Genomic DNA, 13536 nt, shown 5'->3' on the forward strand with positions numbered 1-13536 from the left:
TTTCCTGTTCTGGATGGTAGTTTCTATAACGTTGTTCCTGTTCTGGATGGTGGTCTCCATAATGTTGTTCCTGTTCTGGATGGTAGTATCCAGAATGTTGTTCCTGTTCTGGATGGTAGTCTCCATAATGTTTTTCCAGTTCTGGATGGTAGTCTCCAGAATGTTGTTCCTGTTCTGGGTGGTACCATGCATAATGTTGTTCCTTTTCTGGATGGTAGTATCCATAATGTTGTTCCTTTTCTGGATGGTAATATCCAGAATGTTGTTCCTGTTCTGGATGGTAGTATCCACAATGTTGTTCCTGTAATGGATGGTAGTCTCCATAATCTTGTTCCAGTTATGGATGGTAGTCTCCAGAATTTTCTTCCAGTTCTGGATGGTAGTATCCATAATGTTGTTCCTGTTCTGGATGGTAGTCTCCATAATGTTGTTCCTGATCTGGATGGTCGTATCCACAATGTTGTTCCTGTTCTGGATGGTAGTCTCCAGAATGTTGTTCCCTTTCTGGATGGTAGGATCCAGAATGTTGTTTCTGGTCTGGATGGTTGGATCCAGAATATTGTTCCTGTTCTGGATGGTCGTAATCATAATGTTGTTCCTGTTATGGATGGTAGTATCCAAAATGTTGTTCCCGTTCTGGATGGTAGGATCCAGAATGTTGTTCCTGTTCTGGATGGTAGGATCCAGAATGTTGTTCCTGTTCTGGATGGTAGTATCCAGAATGTGTTTCCTTTTCTGGATGGTAGTATCCAGAATGTTGTTCCTGTTCTGGATGGTAGTCTCCATAATGTTGTTCCAGTTCTTGATGGTAGTCTCCAGAATTTATTTCCTTTTCTGGATGGTAGTTTCTATAACGTTGTTCCTGTTCTGGATGGTGGTCTCCATAATGTTGTTCCTGTTCTGGATGGTAGTATCCAGAATGTTGTTCCTGTTCTGGATGGTAGTCTACATAATCTTGTTCCAGTTATGGATGGTAGTCTCCAGAATGTTCTTCCAGTTCTGGATGGTAGTATCCATAATGTTGTTCCTGTTCTGGATGGTAGTCTCCATAATGTTGTTCCTGATCTGGATGGTCGTATCCACAATGTTGTTCCTGTTCTGGATGGTTGTCTCCAGAATGTTGTTCCCTTTCTGGATGGTAGGATCCAGAATGTTGTTTCTGGTCTGGATGGTTGGATCCAGAATATTGTTCCTGTTCTGGATGGTAGTATCCACAATTTTGTTCCTGTTCTGGATGTAAGTATCCATAATGTTGTTCCTGTTCTGGATGGTTATATCCACAATGTTTTTCCCCGTCTGGATGGTAGTATCCACAATGTTGTTCCCAGTCTGGATGGTAATGTCCAGAATGTTGTTCCTGTTCTTGATGTAAGTATCCATAATATTGTTCCTGTTCTGGATGGTAAAATCCATAATGTTGTTCCTATTCTGGATGGTCGTATTCATAATGTTGTTCCTGTTATGGATGGTAGTATCCAAAATGTTGTTCCCGTTCTGGATGGTAGTATCTAGAATGTTGTTCCTGTTCTGGATGATAGGATCCAGAATGTTGTTCCTGTTCTGGATGGTAGTATACAGAATGTTGTTCCTGTTCTGGATGTAAGTATCCATAATGTTGTTCTCGTTCTAGATGGTAGTATCCATAATGTTGTTCCTGATCTGGATGGTAGGATCCAGAATGTTGTTCCCGTTCTGGATGGTAGTATCCAGAATGTTGTTCCTGTTCTGGATGGTAGTCTCCATAATGTTGTTACTTTTCTTGATGGTAGTATCCAGAATTTTGTTCATGTTCTGGATGGTAGTATCCAGAATGTTGTTCCTGTTCGGGATGGTAGTCTCCATAATGTTGTTCCTTTTCTGGATGGTAGTATCCAGAATGTTTTTCCTGTTCTGGATGGTAGTATCCAGAATGTTGTTCCTGGTCTGGATGATAGGATCCAGAATGTTGTTCCTGGTCTGGATGATAGGATCCAGAATGTTGTTGCTGTTCTGGATTTAAGTATCCAGAATGTTGTTCCTGTTCTGGATTTAAGTATCCATAATGTTGTTCCTTTTATGGATGGTAACATCCACAGTGTTGCTCCCGTTCTGGATGGTAGTATCCAAAATGTTGTTCCTGTTCTGGATGGTAGTTTCCAGAATGTTTTTCCCATTCTGGATGGTAGTATCCATAATGTTGTTCCTGTTCTGGATAGTAGTATCCAGAATGTTGCTCCCGTTCTGGATGGTAGGATCCAGAATGTTGTTCCTGTTCTGGATGGTAGTATCCAGAATGTGTTTCCTTTTCTGGATGGTAGTATCCAGAATGTTGTTCCTGTTCTGGATGGTAGTCTCCATAATGTTGTTCCAGTTCTTGATGGTAGTCTCCAGAATTTATTTCCTGTTCTGGATGGTAGTTTCTATAACGTTGTTCCTGTTCTGGATGGTGGTCTCCATAATGTTGTTCCTGTTCTGGATGGTAGTATCCAGAATGTTGTTCCTGTTCTGGATGGTAGTCTCCATAATGTTTTTCCCGTTCTGGATGGTAGTCTCCAGAATGTTGTTCCTGTTCTGGATGGTACCATGCATAATGTTGTTCCTGTTCTGGATGGTAGTATCCATAATGTTGTTCCATTTCTGGATGGTTGTATCCAGAATGTTGTTCCTGTTCTGGATGGTAGTATCCACAATGTTGTTCCTGTAATGGATGGTAGTCTCCATAATCTTGTTCCAGTTATGGATGGTAGTCTCCAGAATGTTCTTCCAGTTCTGGATAGTAGTATCCATAATGTTGTTCCTGTTCTGGATGGTAGTCTCCATAATGTTGTTCCTGATCTGGATGGTCGTATCCACAATGTTGTTCCTGTTCTGGATGGTAGTCTCCAGAATGTTGTTCCCTTTCTGGATGGTAGGATCCAGAATGTTGTTTCTGGTCTGGATTGTTGGATCCAGAATATTGTTTCTGTTCTGGATGGTAGTATCCACAATTTTGTTCCTGTTCTGGATGTAAGTATCCATAATGTTGTTCCTGTTCTGGATGGTTATATCCACAATGTTTTTCCCCGTCTGGATGGTAGTATCCACAATGTTGTTTCTGTTCTCGATGGTAGTATCCAGAATTTTGTTCCTGTTCTGGATGGTAGTCTCCATAATGTTGTTCCTGTTCTGAATGGTAGTATCAACAATGTTGTTCCTGTTCTTGATGGTAATATCTAGAATGTTGTTCCCGTTCTGGATGGTAGTATCCAGAATTTTGTTCCAGTTCTGAATGGTAGTATCCAAAATGTTGTTCCCGTTCTGGATGGTAGTATCTAGAATGTTGTTCCTGTTCTGGATGGTAGAATCTAGAATGTTGTTCCCGTTCTGGATGGTAGTATTTAGAATGTTGTCCCTTTTCTGGATGGTAGTATCCACAATGTTTTTCCCAGTCTGGATGTTAATATCCAGAATGTTGTTCCTGTTCTTGATGTAAGTATCCATAATATTGTTCCTGTTCTGGATGGTAAAATCCAGAATGTTGTTCCTTTTCTGGATAGTAGTATCCAGAATGTTCTTCCTGTTCTGGATGGTAGTATCCAGAATGTTGTTCCTGGTCTGGATGATAGGATCCAGAATGTTGTTCCTGGTCTGGATGATAGGATCCAGAATGTTGTTTCTGTTCTGGATTTAAGTATCCAGAATGTTGTTCCTGTTCTGGATTTAAGTATCCATAATGTTGTTCCTTTTATGGATGGTAACATCCACAGTGTTGCTCCCGTTCTGGATGGTAGTATCCAGAATGTTGTTCCTGTTCTGGATGGTAGTATCCAGAATGTTGTTCCTGTTCTGGATGGTAGTATCCAGAATGTTGTTCCTGTTCTGGATGGTAGTCTCCATAATGTTGTTCCTGTTCTGGATGGAAGTTTCCAGAATGTTGTTCCTGTTCTAGATGGTAGCATCCATAAAGTTGTTCCTGTTATGAAGGGTAGTATCCATAATGTTGTTCCCGTTCTGGATGGTAGTATCCAAAATGTTGTTCCCATTCTGGATGGTAGTATCCATAATGTTGTTCCTGTTCTGGATGGTAGTATCCAGAATGTTGCTCCCGTTCTGGATGGTAGGATCCAGAATGTTGTTCCTGTTCTGGATGGTAGTATCCAGAATGTTGTTCCTTTTCTGGATGGTAGTATCCAGAATGTTGTTCCTGTTCTGGATGGTAGTCTCCATAATGTTGTTCCAGTTCTTGATGGTAGTCTCCAGAATTTATTTCCTGTTCTGGATGGTAGTTTCTATAACGTTGTTCCTGTTCTGGATGGTGGTCTCCATAATGTTGTTCCTGTTCTGGATGGTAGTATCCAGAATGTTTTTCCTGTTCTGGATGGTAGTCTCCATAATGTTTTTCCAGTTCTGGATGGTAGTCTCCAGAATGTTGTTCCTGTTCTGGGTGGTACCATGCATAATGTTGTTCCTGTTCTGGATGGTAGTATCCATAATGTTGTTCCTTTACTGGATGGTAATATCCAGAATGTTGTTCCTGTTCTGGATGGTAGTATCCACAATGTTGTTCCTGTAATGGATGGTAGTCTCCATAATCTTGTTCCAGTTATGGATGGTAGTCTCCAGAATTTTCTTCCAGTTCTGGATGGTAGTATCCATAATGTTGTTCCTGTTCTGGATGGTAGTCTCCATAATGTTGTTCCTGATCTGGATGGTCGTATCCACAATGTTGTTCCTGTTCTGGATGGTAGTCTCCAGAATGTTGTTCCCTTTCTGGATGGTAGGATCCAGAATGTTGTTTCTGGTCTGGATGGTTGGATCCAGAATATTGTTCCTGTTCTGGATGGTAGTATCCACAATTTTGTTCCTGTTCTGGATGTAAGTATCCATAATGTTGTTCCTGTTCTGGATGGTTATATCCACAATGTTTTTCCCCGTCTGGATGGCAGTATCCACAATGTTGTTTCTGTTCTCGATGGTAGTATCCAGAATTTTGTTCCTGTTCTGGATGGTAGTCTCCATAATGTTGTTCCTGTTCTGAATGGTAGTATCAACAATGTTGTTCCTATTCTTGATGGTAGTATCTAGAATGTTGTTCCTGTTCTGGATGATAGGATCCAGAATGTTGTTCCTGTTCTGGATGGTAGTATACAGAATGTTGTTCCTGTTCTGGATGTAAGTATCCATAATGTTGTTCTCGTTCAAGATGGTAGTATCAATAATGTTGTTCCTGATCTGGATGGGAGTATCCAGAATGTTGTTCCTGTTCTGGATGGTAGTATCCAGAATGTTGTTTCTGTTCTAGATAGTAGTATCCATCATGTTGTTCCTGGTCTGGTTGGGAGTATCCAGAATGTTGTTCCCCTTCTGGATGGTAGGATCCAGAATGTTTTTCCTGGTCTGGATGGTAGTATCCAGAATATTGTTCCTGTTCTGGATGTAGGTATCCAGAATGTTGTTCCTGGTCTGGATGATAGGATCCAGAATGTTGTTCCTGGTCTGGATGATAGGATCCAGAATGTTGTTTCTGTTCTGGATTTAAGTATCCAGAATGTTGTTCCTGTTCTGGATTTAAGTATCCATAATGTTGTTCCTGTTCTGGATGGTAACATCCACAGTGTTGCTCCCGTTCTGGATGGTAGTATCCAGAATGTTGTTCCTGTTCTGGATGGTAGTATCCAGAATGTTGTTCCTGTTCTGGATGGTAGTATCCAGAATGTTGTTCCTGTTCTGCATGGTAGTATCCAGAATGTTGTTCCTGTTCTGGATGGTAGTCTCCATAATGTTGTTCCCGTTCTGGATGGAAGTTTCCAGAATGTTGTTCCTGTTCTGGATGGTAGTATCCAAAATGTTGTTCCTGTTCTGGATGGTAGTATCCAGAATGTTTTTCCCATTCTGGATGGTAGTATCCATAATGTTGTTCCTGTTCTGGATGGTAGTATCCAGAATGTTGTTACTTTTCTGGATGGTAGTATCCAGAATGTTGTTCCTGTTCTGGATGGTAGTATCCAGAATGTTGTTCCTGTTCTGGATGGTAGTCTCCATAATGTTGTTCCTTTTCTGGATAGTAGTATCCAGAATGTTCTTCCTGTTCTGGATGGTAGTATCCAGAATGTTGTTCCTGGTCTGGATGATAGGATCCAGAATGTTGTTCCTGGTCTGGATGATAGGATCCAGAATGTATTTGCTGTTCTGGATTTAAGTATCCAGAATGTTGTTCCTGTTCTGGATTTAAGTATCCATAATGTTGTTCCTTTTATGGATGGTAACATCCACAGTGTTGCTCCCGTTCTGGATGGTAGTATCCAGAATGTTGTTCCTGTTCTGGATGGTAGTATCCAGAATGTTGTTCCTGTTCTGGATGGTAGTATCCAGAATGTTGTTCCTGTTCTGGATGGTAGTCTCCATAATGTTGTTCCTGTTCTGGATGGAAGTTTCCAGAATGTTGTTCCTGTTCTGGATGGTAGCATCCATAAAGTTGTTCCTGTTATGAAGGGTAGTATCCATAATGTTTTTCCCGTTCTGGATGGTAGTATCCAAAATGTTGTTCCTGTTCTGGATGGTAGTATCCAGAATGTTTTTCCCATTCTGGATGGTAGTATCCATAATGTTGTTCCTGTTCTGGATGGTAGTATCCAGAATGTTGCTCCCGTTCTGGATGGTAGGATCCAGAATGTTGTTCCTGTTCTGGATGGTAGTATCCAGAATGTGTTTCCTTTTCTGGATGGTAGTATCCAGAATGTTGTTCCTTTTCTGGATGGTAGTCTCCATAATGTTGTTCCAGTTCTTGATGGTAGTCTCCAGAATTTATTTCCTGTTCTGGATGGTAGTTTCTATAACGTTGTTCCTGTTCTGGATGGTGGTCTCCATAATGTTGTTCCTGTTCTGGATGGTAGTATCCAGAATGTTGTTCCTGTTCTGGATGGTAGTCTCCATAATGTTTTTCCAGTTCTGGATGGTAGTCTCCAGAATGTTGTTCCTGTTCTGGATGGTACCATGCATAATGTTGTTCCTGTTCTGGATGGTAGTATCCATAATGTTGTTCCTGTTCTGGATGGTAGTATCCAGAATGTTGTTCCTGTTCTGGATGGTAGTATCCACAATGTTGTTCCTGTAATGGATGGTACTCTCCATAATCTTGTTCCAGTTATGGATGGTAGTCTCCAGAATGTTCTTCCAGTTCTGGATGGTAGTATCCATAATGTTGTTCTTGTTCTGGATGGTAGTCTCCATAATGTTGTTCCTGATCTGGATGGTCGTATCCACAATGTTTTTCCTGTTCTGGATGGTAGTCTCCAGAATGTTGTTCCCTTTCTGGAGGGTAGGATCCAGAATGTTGTTTCTGGTCTGGATGGTTGGATCCAGAATGTTGTTCCTGTTCTGGATGGTAGTATCCACAATTTTGTTCCTGTTCTGGATGTAAGTATCCATAATGTTGTTCTCGTTCAAGATGGTAGTATCCATAATGTTGTTCCTGATCTGGATGGGAGTATCCAGAATGATGTTCCCGTTCTGGATGGTAGGATCCAGAATGTTGTTTCTGGTCTGGATGGTAGTATCCAGAATGTTGTTCCTGTTCTGGATGGTAGTATCCAGAATGTTGTTTCTGTTCTAGATAGTAGTATCCATCATGTTGTTCCTGGTCTGGTTGGGAGTATCCAGAATGTTGTTCCCCTTCTGGATGGTAGGATCAAGAATGTTTTTCCTGGTCTGGATGGTAGTATCCAGAATATTGTTCCTGCTCTGGATGTAGGTATCCAGAATGTTGTTCCTGGTCTGGATGATAGGATCCAGAATGTTGTTCCTGGTCTGGATGATAGGATCCAGAATGTGTTTCCTTTTCTGGATGGTAGTATCCATAAAGTTGTTCCTGTTATGAAGGGTAGTATCCATAATGTTTTTCCCGTTCTGGATGGTAGTATCCAAAATGTTGTTCCTGTTCTGGATGGTAGTATCCAGAATGTTTTTCCCATTCTGGATGGTAGTATCCATAATGTTGTTCCTGTTCTGGATGGTAGTATCCAGAATGTTGCTCCCGTTCTGGATGGTAGGATCCAGAATGTTGTTCCTGTTCTGGATGGTAGTATCCAGAATGTGTTTCCTTTTCTGGATGGTAGTATCCAGAATGTTGTTCCTTTTCTGGATGGTAGTCTCCATAATGTTGTTCCAGTTCTTGATGGTAGTCTCCAGAATTTATTTCCTGTTCTGGATGGTAGTTTCTATAACGTTGTTCCTGTTCTGGATGGTGGTCTCCATAATCTTGTTCCAGTTATGGATGGTATTCTCCAGAATGTTCTTGCAGTTCTGGATGGTAGTATCCATAATGTTGTTCCTGTTCTGGATGGTAGTCTCCATAATGTTGTTCCTGATCTGGATGGTCGTATCCACAATGTTGTTCCTGTTCTTGATGGTTGTCTCCAGAATGTTGTTCCCTTTCTGGATGGTAGGATCCAGAATGTTGTTTCTGGTCTGGATGGTTGGATCCAGAATATTGTTCCTGTTCTGGATGGTAGTATCCATAATTTTGTTCCTGTTCTGGATGTAAGTATCCATAATGTTGTTCCTGTTCTGGATGGTTATATCCACAATGTTTTTCCCCGTCTGGATGGTAGTATCCACAATGTTGTTCCCAGTCTGGATGGTAATATCCAGAATGTTGTTCCTGTTCTTGATGTAATTATCCATAATATTGTTCCTGTTCTGGATGGTAAAATCCATAATGTTGTTCCTATTCTGGATGGTCGTATTCATAATGTTGTTCCTGTTATGGATGGTAGTATCCAAAATGTTGTTCCTGTTCTGGATGGTAGTATCTAGAATGTTGTTCCTGTTCTGGATGATAGTATCCAGAATGTTGTTCCTGTTCTGGATGGTAGTATACAGAATGTTGTTCCTGTTCTGGATGTAAGTATCCATAATGTTGTTCTCGTTCTAGATGGTAGTATCCATAATGTTGTTCCTGATCTGGATGGGAGTATCCAGAATGTTGTTCCCGTTCTGGATGGTAGTATCCAGAATTTGCTTCCTGTTCTGGATGGTAGTCTCCATAATGTTGTTACTTTTCTGGATGGTAGTATCCTGAATGTTGTTCCTGTTCTGGATGGTAGTATCCAGAATGTTGTTCCTGTTCTGGATGGTAGTCTCCATAATGTTGTTCCTTTTCTGGATAGTAGTATCCAGAATGTTCTTCCTGTTCTGGATGGTAGTATCCAGAATGTTGTTCCTGGTCTGGATGATAGGATCCAGAATGTTGTTCCTGGTCTGGATGATAGGATCCAGAATGTTGTTGCTGTTCTGGATTTAAGTATCCAGAATGTTGTTCCTGTTCTGGATGGTCGTATCCACAATGTTGTTCCTGTTCTGGATGGTAGTCTCCCGAATGTTGTTCCCTTTCTGGATGGTAGGATCCAGAATGTTGTTTCTGGTCTGGATGGTTGGATCCAGAATATTGTTCCTGTTCTGGATGGTAGTATCCACAATTTTGTTCCTGTTCTGGATGTAAGTATCCATAATGTTGTTCCTGTTCTGGATGGTTATATCCACAATGTTTTTCCCTGTCTGGATGGCAGTATCCACAATGTTGTTTCTGTTCTCGATGGTAGTATCCAGAATTTTGTTCCTGTTCTGGATGGTAGTCTCCATAATGTTGTTCCTGTTCTGAATGGTAGTATCAACAATGTTGTTCCTATTCTTGATGGTAGTATCTAGAATGTTTTTCCTTTTCTGGATGATAGGATCCAGAATGTTGTTCCTGTTCTGGATGGTAGTATACAGAATGTTGTTCCTGTTCTGGATGGTAAGTATCCATAATGTTGTTCTCGTTCAAGATGGTAGTATCAATAATGTTGTTCCTGATCTGGATGGGAGTATCCAGAATGTTGTTCCTGTTCTGGATGGTAGTATACAGAATGTTGTTCCTGTTCTGGATGTAAGTATCCATAATATTGTTCTCGTTCTAGATGGTAGTATCCATAATGTTGTTCCTGATCTGGATGGGAGTATCCAGAATGTTGTTCCTGTTCTGGATGGAAGTATCCAGAATTTTGTTCCTGTTCTGGATGGTAGTCTCCATAATGTTGTTACTTTTCTGGATGGTAGTATCCGGAATGTTGTTCCTGTTCTGGATGGTAGTATCCAGAATGTTGTTCCTGTTCTGGATGGTAGTCTCCATAATGTTGTTCCTTTTCTGGATAGTAGTATCCAGAATGTTCTTCCTGTTCTGGATGGTAGTATCCAGAATGTTGTTCCTGGTCTGGATGATAGGATCCAGAATGTTGTTCCTGGTCTGGATGATAGGATCCAGAATGTTGTTGCTGTTCTGGATTTAAGTATCCAGAATGTTGTTCCTGTTCTGGATTTAAGTATCCATAATGTTGTTCCTTTTATGGATGATAACATCCACAGTGTTGTTCCCGTTCTGGATGGTAGTATCCAAAATGTTGTTCCTGTTCTGGATGGTAGTATCCAGAATGTTGTTCCTGTTCTGGATGGTAGTATCCAGAATGTTGTTCCTGTTCTGGATGGTAGTCTCCATAATGTTGTTCCCGTTCTGGATGGAAGTTTCCAGAATGTTGTTCCTGTTCTGGATGGTAGCATCCATAAAGTTGTTCCTGTTATGAAGGGTAGTATCCATAATGTTGTTCCCGTTCTGGATGGTAGTATCCAAAATGTTGTTCCTGTTCTGGATGGTAGTATCCAGAATGTTTTTCCCATTCTGGATGGTAGTATCCATAATGTTGTTCCTGTTCTGGATGGTAGTATCCAGAATGTTGCTCCCGTTCTGGATGGTAGGATCCAGAATGTTGTTCCTGTTCTGGATGGTAGTATCCAGAATGTGTTTCCTTTTCTGGATGGTAGTATCCAGAATGTTGTTCCTGTTCTGGATGGTAGTCTCCATAATGTTGTTCCAGTTCTTGATGGTAGTCTCCAGAATGTTGTTCCTGTTCTGGATGGTAGTCTCCATAATGTTGTTCCTGTTATGAAGGGTAGTATCCATAATGTTGTTCCCGTTCTGGATGGTAGTATCCAAAATGTTGTTCCTGTTCTGGATGGTAGTATCCAGAATGTTTTTCCCATTCTGGATGGTAGTATCCATAATGTGTTTCCTTTTCTGGATGGTAGTATCCAGAATGTTGTTCCTGTTCTGGATGGTAGTCTCCATAATGTTGTTCCAGTTCTTGATGGTAGTCTCCAGAATGTTGTTCCTGTTCTGGATGGTAGCATCCATAAAGTTGTTCCTGTTATGAAGGGTAGTATCCATAATGTTGTTCCCGTTCTGGATGGTAGTATCCAAAATGTTGTTCCTGTTCTGGATGGTAGTATCCAGAATGTTTTTCCCATTCTGGATGGTAGTATCCATAATGTTGTTCCTGTTCTGGATGGTAGTATCCAGAATGTTGCTCCCGTTCTGGATGGTAGGATCCAGAATGTTGTTCCTGTTCTGGATGGTAGTATCCAGAATGTGTTTCCTTTTCTGGATGGTAGTATCCAGAATGTTGTTCCTTTTCTGGATGGTAGTCTCCATAATGTTGTTCCAGTTCTTGATGGTAGTCTCCAGAATGTTGTTCCTGTTCTGGATGGTAGTCTCCATAATGTTGTTCCAGTTCTTGATGGTAGTCTACAGAATTTATTTCCTGTTCTGGATGGTAGTTTCTATAACGTTGTTCCTGTTCTGGATGGTGGTCTCCATAATGTTGTTCCTGTTCTGGATGGTAGTATCCAGAATGTTGTTCCTGTTCTGGATGGTAGTCTCCATAATGTTTTTCCAGTTCTGGATGGTAGTCTCCAGAATGTTGTTCCTGTTCTGGATGGTACCATGCATAATGTTGTTCCTGTTCTGGATGGTAGTATCCATAATGTTGTTCCTTTTCTGGATGGTAGTATCCAGAATGTTGTTCCTGTTCTGGATGGTAGTATCCACAATGTTGTTCCTGTAATGGATGGTAGTCTCCATAATCTTGTTCCAGTTATGGATGGTAGTCTCCAGAATGTTCTTCCAGTTCTGGATGGTAGTATCCATAATGTTGTTCCTGTTCTGGATGGTAGTCTCCATAATGTTGTTCCTGATCTGGATGGTCGTATCCACAATGTTGTTCCTGTTCTGGATGGTAGGATCCAGAATGTTGTTTCTGGTCTGGATGGTTGGATCCAGAATATTGTTCCTGTTCTGGATGGTAGTATCCACAATTTTGTTCCTGTTCTGGATGTAAGTATCCATAATGTTGTTCCTGTTCTGGATGGTTATATCCACAATGTTTTTCCCCGTCTGGATGGTAGTATCCACAATGTTGTTCCCAGTCTGGATGGTAATATCCAGAATGTTGTTCCTGTTCTTGATGTAATTATCCATAATATTGTTCCTGTTCTGGATGGTAAAATCCATAATGTTGTTCCTATTCTGGATGGTCGTATTCATAATGTTGTTCCTGTTATGGATGGTAGTATCCAAAATGTTGTTCCTGTTCTGGATGGTAGTATCTAGAATGTTGTTCCTGTTCTGGATGATAGTATCCAGAATGTTGTTCCTGTTCTGGATGGTAGTATACAGAATGTTGTTCCTGTTCTGGATGTAAGTATCCATAATGTTGTTCTCGTTCTAGATGGTAGTATCCATAATGTTGTTCCTGATCTGGATGGGAGTATCCAGAATGTTGTTCCCGTTCTGGATGGTAGTATCCAGAATTTTGTTCCTGTTCTGGATGGTAGTCTGCATAATGTTGTTACTTTTCTGGATGGTAGTATCCGGAATGTTGTTCCTGTTCTGGATGGTAGTATCCAGAATGTTGTTCCTGTTCTGGATGGTAGTCTCCATAATGTTGTTCCTTTTCTGGATAGTAGTATCCAGAATGTTCTTCCTGTTCTGGATGGTAGTATCCAGAATGTTGTTCCTGGTCTGGATGATAGGATCCAGAATGTTGTTCCTGGTCTGGATGATAGGATCCAGAATGTTGTTGCTGTTCTGGATTTAAGTATCCAGAATGTTGTTCCTGTTCTGGATTTAAGTATCCATAATGTTGTTCCTTTTATGGATGATAACATCCACAGTGTTGTTCCCGTTCTGGATGGTAGTATCCAGAATGTTGTTCCTGTTCTGGATGGTAGTATCCAGAATGTTGTTCCTGTTCTGGATGGTAGTATCCAGAATGTTGTTCCTGTTCTGGATGGTAGTCTCCATAATGTTGTTCCTGTTCTGGATGGAAGTTTCCAGAATGTTGTTCCAGTTCTGGATGGTAGCATCCATAAAGTTGTTCCTGTTATGAAGGGTAGTATCCATAATGTTGTTCCCGTTCTGGATGGTAGTATCCAAAATGTTGTTCCTGTTCTGGATGGTAGTATCCAGAATGTTTTTCCCATTCTGGATGGTAGTATCCATAATGTTGTTCCTGTTCTGGATGGTAGTATCCAGAATGTTGCTCCCGTTCTGGATGGTAGGATCCAGAATGTTGTTCCTGTTCTGGATGGTAGTATCCAGAATGTGTTTCCTTTTCTGGATGGTAGTATCCAGAATGTTGTTCCTGTTCTGGATGGTAGTCTCCATAATGTTGTTCCAGTTCTTGATGGTAGTCTCCAGAATGTTGTTCC

This window comes from Telmatherina bonti (genome assembly GCF_933228915.1).
Source record: "Telmatherina bonti genome assembly, chromosome: 9".
Classification (NCBI taxonomy): Eukaryota; Metazoa; Chordata; class Actinopteri; order Atheriniformes; family Telmatherinidae; genus Telmatherina; species Telmatherina bonti.